This window comes from Budorcas taxicolor, chromosome 10, assembly GCF_023091745.1.
Source record: "Budorcas taxicolor isolate Tak-1 chromosome 10, Takin1.1, whole genome shotgun sequence".
Lineage (NCBI taxonomy): Eukaryota > Metazoa > Chordata > Mammalia > Artiodactyla > Bovidae > Budorcas > Budorcas taxicolor.
Window position 1 is genome coordinate 45,452,886 of NC_068919.1, and position 7,001 is coordinate 45,459,886.

The 7,001-nt window shown below is 42.2% G+C and overlaps 1 non-coding gene across 1 annotated transcript; it reads left to right on the forward strand.

Moving 5' to 3' along the window:
- Positions 1 to 612: 612 nt before the first annotated feature.
- On the forward strand, positions 613 to 685 carry TRNAG-CCC (transfer RNA glycine (anticodon CCC)). The gene has a single exon. It is a non-coding gene; the product is annotated as a tRNA-Gly (tRNA).
- The last annotated feature ends 6,316 nt before the right edge of the window (positions 686 to 7,001 follow it).

Consider the following 7,001-nt stretch of genomic DNA (forward strand, 5'->3'; position numbering starts at 1 on the left):
AAATTTTTAGCAACTAAGATTATGTGTTTCTCAGGCTTGAGTAACTGTTGGGATTTATAGAAAAAGTGGGATTTTGGAGTTGGGAGAAGAGAGAGCAAAGGGGATGGTGAGTGGGGGCAGATGGCTTTAGGATGCAGGCAAGGGATGGAGGAGAAGGTGACTTCTCCTCCACATAAGGTCTCCTGAACAGTCTGGCTGCTTTGGAAGGAAGACATCATTGGTGGAGGGCCAAGGCTATGAATCTCCAAGAACTTATGAGAAGATTGAAGAAGAGCCAGTTAAGCATGGTGTAAAAGTTAACAAAAGACAACCCTGAACTGGATCCATCTGAAGGTTCACAGTTTTCTGCATCCTTGAGATCCCAAAGGGATGCAGTGAAATCAGTATCTCAGAATCATGAAACTGAAAGGCATCAGCTTTAACTGGAAGAAACAATAAGTATCTTATTGTGTAGGGTAGCAGCAACAGAGTTTAATTGATTATAAGCCTTTGATGAGAACTTTTGATGCAATAGGCTTTCCAGCAAAACCAGTGTCAACACTGACAAAGACAGTTCCAAAGTGCATTCCTCAGACATGAATCTATAAGATGTTAATAGGAATTATGGGGACTTCCCTGGTGGTCCAGTGTCTAAGACTCTGTGCTCCCAATGCAGAGGACCCAGGTTCAATTCCTGGTCAGGGAACTAGATCCCACAGGCTGCAACTAAGACTTTGCAGGCCGCAACTGAAGATACTGCAAGCCACAACTAAGACCCAGCACAGCCAAATAAACGAGTAAAAATAAATAAATAAGGAAGTATTTTTTTAAAAATAGGAATTATGTCAAATAGGGACTCTTATGGTCAGTCAGTTTGGGAAATACTGGGTTATACATGTTTAAACCCAAGTTTCCCTCTTTTTTCTTTTTTAAATTCCAGCTTGTCTCAGAATCTCTAAACTGGGACTCTACCTTGTGAATCTCCAAGAGGCATATGTAATATTTTCCAAATTAGTTCTAGCACAGAACTTCTTGTCTCTTCCCTTTCCTGTAGCACAATTCATAGCAATAGTGTTCCACAGAACAGATTTTGGGACATGCTGTTATAAGCTAAGCTCACTTGTACAAAAGGCAGCTATAAAAAATTCTAGACAGAACATCAATGAATCAAATTCAATTCAAAAATTTCTCCAGGAAAAAGTAGTGCTATGATTCTAGATATTTAAAGATATTTAATATTAGAAATTAAAGGTAATTCCTAATATTAAGAGGTAAAATTTTAAAATATGATAATCTCAACAGGTAATGAACATATATCTGAGAAATTTCTATATCCCATCTTTATTTAAAAGACTAAAGACCCAGATTAGAAAAATAGTGCCTTAATGGGATAGAAATAATCCATACTAAATTAAGAAAGATTGTTGATTTTCCTGATATTATTTAACATGGTTCTTTAAGCTATACGATGATTCACAAAATAAAATTATACATATGAAGGAGAAGATAAAATTATCATTATTTGCAGATGGTATAGTTGTCTTCCTAGGAAAAAGAGGGAATCAACTGATAAAGCATTAGAATCATTCAGAGAGTAAGAGATGTAGGATAAATTTTCCAAATCAATTCAAATTAGGAGCATGTAGAGAAAAAAGATGCCAATTTCCAATAAAAAATTTAAAATATTAAAAAAATAAACCTCAAAAAGAATATGTAGGACCCATCTGAAGAAAACCTTTTCACTTTATTGAAAGATATTAAAAAAGATCTGACTAAATACAATATTTATGGATAGAAAATCTGAATATTGTAAAAATGCCGATTTTACCCAATCAATTTATAAGTGCAATAAACTTGCAATACAAGAAATTATGGCTTATTTGTTTATCACAATGAATCTAAAACTTATCAAGAAAAAGGGTTGAGAATAATTTTTAAAATCTATTTTAAAAAAACATCTTTTGGCTACACTGCGTGGCATGTGGATTAGTTTCCTGTCCAAGGACTGAACTTGTACCCTTTGCATTGGAAGCAGAGTCTTAATCACTGGACTGCCAGGGAAGTCCTGAGAATAATTTTTTAAAAGTTTAAATAAAAGTGATGATGGAGAATTCAAGCCATCAAGGATTAAAGTCTCTTATAGAATAACAATAATTTAGTGAGTGAAAGTTGCTCAGTCGTGTCCGACTCTTTGTGACCCCATGGAATATTCCATGGAATTCTCCAGGCCAGAATTTGGAGTGGGTAGCCTTTCTCTTCTCCAGGAGATCTTCCCAATCCAGGGATTGGACCCAGGTCTCCAGCACTGCAGGTGGATTCTTTACCAGCTGAGCTACCAGAGAAGTCCAAGAATAGTGGCTGCTGCTGCTGCTGCTAAGTCGCTTCAGTCGTGTCCGACTCTGTGCAGCCCCATAGACGGCATCCCACCAGGCTCCGCCATCCCTGGGATTCTCCAGGCAAGAACACTGGAGTGGGTTGCCATTTCCTCCTCCAATGCATGAAAGTGAAAAGTGAAAGTGAAGTCGCTCAGTCGTGTCTGACTCTTAGCGACACCATGGACTGTAGCCTATCAGGCTCCTCCATCCATGGGATTTTCCAGGCAAGAGTACTGGAGTGGGGTGCCATTGCCTTCTCCAAAAGAATACTGGAGTGGGTAGCCTATCCCTTCTCCAGTGGATCTTCCTGATACAGAAATTGAACTGGGGTCTCCTGCATTGCAGGTGGATTCTTTACCAACTGAGCTATCAGGGAAGAACCTTATAATAATGTAAGCACTGTGGTATTAGGGAAGAATTGGCAGGCACAGCAATGAAACAAGATAACCTTGAACCAGACCCTAGAATGTATGTGTATCATACACATGTATGATACATCCATGCATGCATATACACATATATATTAAGACAAAGAACTGGAAGGAAATATATCAAAGAGTTAATGGAGGTTTGACTGGGTGGTTGGATTATGGGTTTTGACTTTCTTCTTCATATTTTTTTTAACCTTTCAAATTTGCTGTGATGGACATGTGTTCATGATCTAATCATAAAACAACAAACCTGTGTGTGTGTGTGCACACGTGTGAACATAGGTGTATGCTTAAAGACTGCACACTCCTCAGTATGGAAATCCCCTGGGGAAAAGGTCCTTTTTGCTGCCATTCCAGTCTCTGCCCCTCCGGTGTGAGCTGCTTTGAATGAGGAGGGAATGGGAAGGAGGGCTGGGGTGAGGGTGACCAGGGCCTCTGGAGAGAGGGAAGGGTGCAGAGCAGAGCAGGGGTGGTTGGGATGAAATCTGCCAGCTTCACAGTTTTGCCCTAAACTAGGAATTACAAAGTCAAGAAAACAACAGAAAGATGTTTTTCTTGGCAGAGGTGCTTTGCTTTGAGGTTATAACACTGCCTTGAGAGTTGTAATAAGTGATGGTGAGTGGAGAAAGAGATCCCGACTTGATCTGCAAAAATTGCACCTTGGGATTTCAATAAGGTTCCAACTGGCAAGATTTAGTGGGATGTTTGTGGAAAAGTTGTCCTTAAACCTGGGGTGGGTGCTCTGGAGTTGCTGTAAGTACCCATGGGCATCTGGGCTCTCTGACTGAAGAATTGCTCCAAAAGCCATGCATAGGGATGGAGAGAGATTATAGAGACCTTTGTTACTATGGCAACTGCTCAGAGGACCACCCTCCATCTGCCTAGGGAGTGGTATGTGGTGCTGAAGTAGGGCTGTGGAAGCAGATGGGTCTGCATTCAAGTCCTGCTTTGGATAAGGCAGGGTGGGCGATCACGTTCCTTAACCTCTGCTGGCTGTGATGTCTCCCTTATTTCTGTCTAGTCACCCTTATTTCTCCTTACCCCCGCCCCCTAGCCCCAACTGGAGCTTTCTGAAACGCTAGTTAGGAGTTCAGATTTGGCTGAGAGGGAAAGGAAGGAGGAAAATGAAAAGCATGGGTAGTATTTGAGCAATAATTCCCTCTGTGACCCCAAACAAACTTTGTTAAAGGCTGTAATTTCTGAAACAGCAGCCCTGGAGGTGGTGGCCAGGCAGTCATTTGAGGTGGGGGTAGGTAAGAAGGGAACACTCGGGACACAGCTTCAGGGTCATGGAACGCTGGTCATGGGACTGTCCTTTGGTTAGAGAATCACAATTTTTACAACTGGAGGAGGGGGCACTCAGTCTAACAGGGAGAGATGAGGAACTCAATAATTAGCACTGAGTTAACATAGATTCTAAAATGAGGTCCCAGCACAGGGTTCTTTGCAGTGTGACTTTGGTCTGGGAAAAGTCAGATAAAGGCGCTATCATCGGTATGAGGCTTCCACTTTCTTTCTCACGGTTGCTCTGGGCTAGAAAACGCTGGAGGAAACATGATTTGTATCTTCCTTGGTTTTAATTTTCTTTTGAAATACAATTTCAGGAAAATGTCTAAGTCAAGATGGCTTTGTAGGACAACCCTTTCAGAATTCTGTTTTCAAATGCTAAGGAAAGAAAGCCTAGATATAAGTTCAGTTCAGTTCAGTCGCTCAGTCGTGTCTGACTCTTTGCAACCCCATGAACCACAGCACGCCAGGCCTCCCTGTCCATCACCAACTTCCTGGGTCCACCCAAACCCATGCCCATCGAGTCAGTGATGCCATCCAACCATCTCATCCTCTGTCATCCCCTTCTCCCCCTGCCCTCAATCTTTCCCAGCATCAGGGTCTTTTCAAATGAGTCAGCTCTTCGCATCAGGTGGCCAAAGTATTGGAGTTTCAGCTGCAATATCAGTCCTTCCAATGAATACCCAGGACTGATCTCCTTTAGGATGGACTGGTTGGATCTCCTTGCAGTCCAAGGGACTCTAGATATAAGGGAAAACCCCACAATTCACAGGAACATTTAACATCCCATTATTCAGTGAACAGCACAGGACACATATATATGTACTACTATGTATAAAATAGGTAAACAACAAGGGCCTACTGTATAGCCACAGGGAACTACATTCCATATCCTTGTGATAACCTTTAGGAATCTGGAAAAGAATATATGTGGCTTCCCTGGTGGCTCAGATGGTAAAGAATCTGTCTACAATGCAGGAGTCCAGGGTTGCATCTCTGGGTCGGGAAGATCCCCTGGAGAAGGGAATGGCAACCCACTCCAGTATTCTTGCCTGGAAAATTCCATGTACAGAGGAGCCTGGTGGGCTACAGTCCATGGGGTTACAAAGAGTCAGACATGACTGAGTGACTAACACTTTATATAGAACTGAATCACTTTGCTGTACACTTAAAACCAGCACAACATTGTAAATCAACTATGTTTCAATAAGAGGGAAAAAAAAGCACAGGACACAAACCTGTGAGTTGGGATAAATGAGCTGGGGCACGGAACTCTGGGGCTGGGAGCGGGAGGGGGAAAGAGGCCATTCCCGCTCCTTGTGACAAAAGGGGAGTAAAGTACCCTGCGTCAGGTAGGGACAAAGCCAGGCCCCCTGTGTGTGACCAGGGAGGGCCCCCATACCTGCGAAAGGAGGCTGAAGGCAAGTAGCGCCACTGTGCGGGTACTGCCTCCCCGAAGCTGCGGGCCAAGGGAGGCAGAGGAAGCAGGCCTGACCAGGTAACCAGGACCTGGGCAATGCCAGCACCCCCAGAGAAAACCCAGAAACACCAATATTAGACTCGGCTGTGAACTGGGACCCCTGGGTCAGGGCGGAGGCAACATGACAGCGAGAGGGAGAGGGGGTGACCAGAGATGGAGGAAAATTGCACAGTGAAACACAGCTAACTCTAGTTCAGAGCCATTTGCAAACCTCAACTCCAAACTAGGAGGCAAAGTGATGTTAGAAAAGAGGGTCACCAAGCAGAAGTGTTTCAAAAGGGACACAAAGGGAAAGAAACTTGAAAACCCAAGACATTTGTAAAACAAAAAGCAGGCAGATAGGAGGCAAGAGAAAGATGGGTATAAAGAAAAAACACTACAAATTCTATTATTGAAAATATAGTTACTGATAAACACAATAATCAATGTCAAGTTTAGTTAGATATAGATTCACTTTGCTGTACAGCAGAAAATAACACAACACTGTAAACTATACATCAAAAAAATGTTTTTTAAAGAAATTAAATGAAAAAAAAAAGAGAGCACTGAGGAACTCCCCCAGAGGGAAGGAGGATGTTTGAGACATGTAGGCTTAACTAAGAGACGCTAATATATATCCAATAGGATAGGAATTCCAGAAGATGAGAAGAGAGGGAATGGAGAAGAATTATTTGAGGAGATGATGCAGGGAGCCCAAAGTCGGTGCTCTCTGATGAGCTAGAGGGATGGGTAGGGGAGGGAAGGGGCAGGAGGGTACAGGAGGGAGGACACATGTGTATATCTACGACCAATTCATGTTGCTGTATGGCAAAAACAATCACAATACTGTAAAGTAATTAAAGGCAGAGGAACCAGAGATCAAATTGCCAACATCCGCTGGATCATCGAAAAAGCAAGAGAGTTCCAGAAAAACATCTACTTCAGCTTTATTGACTAGGCCAAAGCCTTTGTGTGGTTCACAACAAACTGTGGAAAATTCTGAAAGTGATAGGAATACCAGACCACCTTACTTGCCTCCTGAGAAATCTGTATGCAGGTCAAGAAACAGCAGTTAGAACTAGACATGGAACAACAGACTGGTTTCAAATTGAGAAAGAACTATGTCAATACTGTATATTGTCACTCTGCTTATTTAACTTATATGCAGAGTATATCATGTGAAATGCCAGGCTGGATGAAGCACAAGCTGGAATCAAGATTGTTGGGAGAAATATCAATAACTTCAGATATGCAGATGACACCACCCTTATGGCAGAAAGCAAAGAAGAACTAAAGAGCCTCTTGATGAAAGTGAAAGAGGATAGTGAAAAAGCTGGCTTAAGACTCAACATTCAAAAAACTAAGATCATGGCATCTGGTCCTATCACTTCATGGCAAACAGATGGGGAAACAATGGAAACAGTGACAGACTTTATTTTCTTGGGCTCCAAAATCACTGCAGATGATCAC